Source organism: Pelodiscus sinensis, chromosome 11, assembly GCF_049634645.1.
Source record: "Pelodiscus sinensis isolate JC-2024 chromosome 11, ASM4963464v1, whole genome shotgun sequence".
NCBI classification, from domain to species: domain Eukaryota; kingdom Metazoa; phylum Chordata; order Testudines; family Trionychidae; genus Pelodiscus; species Pelodiscus sinensis.
The window spans coordinates 18711459-18712434 of NC_134721.1; positions in this window are offsets into that span (position 1 = coordinate 18711459).

The window sequence follows — 976 nt, forward strand, 5'->3', positions numbered from 1 at the left end:
ACAGCTGTTTAAACAGAGTCCTGCAATGGCCACTTTTCTTAGCAGAATGTCGGGGGCAGGCAGGGAGTCTTTCTAAGGCTCCCCACTGTGTCCATGGGCTGGATCTGACAGCTTTGCGGGATCACAGAGGGCATTTTGCCCAGCCCTGCTTTAGAGGGTGCTCACTTCACCATTTAAACTTTGCCACCATTACAGCTAAAATAAAGGTTTTTATGAGAATTAGGATTCTCAGGTGGCCTCTTGCAATAGCTGGGACTAAAACCAAACACTGCAAGATTGGTGATAAGACACTAAGAGCTGACAATACTGCAGGAGTGATCCAGCGCACACTGAGGTTAGTGACAAGATTCCCATTTAGCTTCAGTATGTCCTGGATTAGGTCCCAGCACTTCCTAGATGAAGTATTGTCAGCCAGAGGGCAGCAAGCACTGTCTTGGAACCAGACAATGGCAACAATAAATTACAGTTCTTCACTTCTAGCATTACAGCAACATTTTCACATGGCTTGTTGAAGTATTCCACCTTCGCCTCAATACAGGCAGCATGAGGGCTACTTAAGTTCAGGATACACAAAACTGTAAGGATCCTTTTAAAAAAAATTGACCATCCTGCATAGTCTTCCGCACTTTTCCAAGGCTCCAGGACCTTCCTCAATATGATCCTCTTTAGCTCAGCTTGACAGACTCCTCAGTCTTTGTCTGTCAGCACTTCTGACTTCCCATAGATACAGAGCTCCAGTGAACACCCATCCTAGAAAACTTGAATCTGAAAGTCCAGTGTTAAGGAGGGAGTGGGGAATCAACCAAAACCGCGGTGAAGTTGGTGAAGGTGACTCCTCATTCTAAACCCTCACATGAGTACAGAAACTGCATCACGATTTGAGTAACATGTTTTTTCTGCTACTTATGGGAGCATGTGCTTCGCCCTATAAATACACACAATTAACTAAACATTCCACTTTGACCTGCCCATGAGT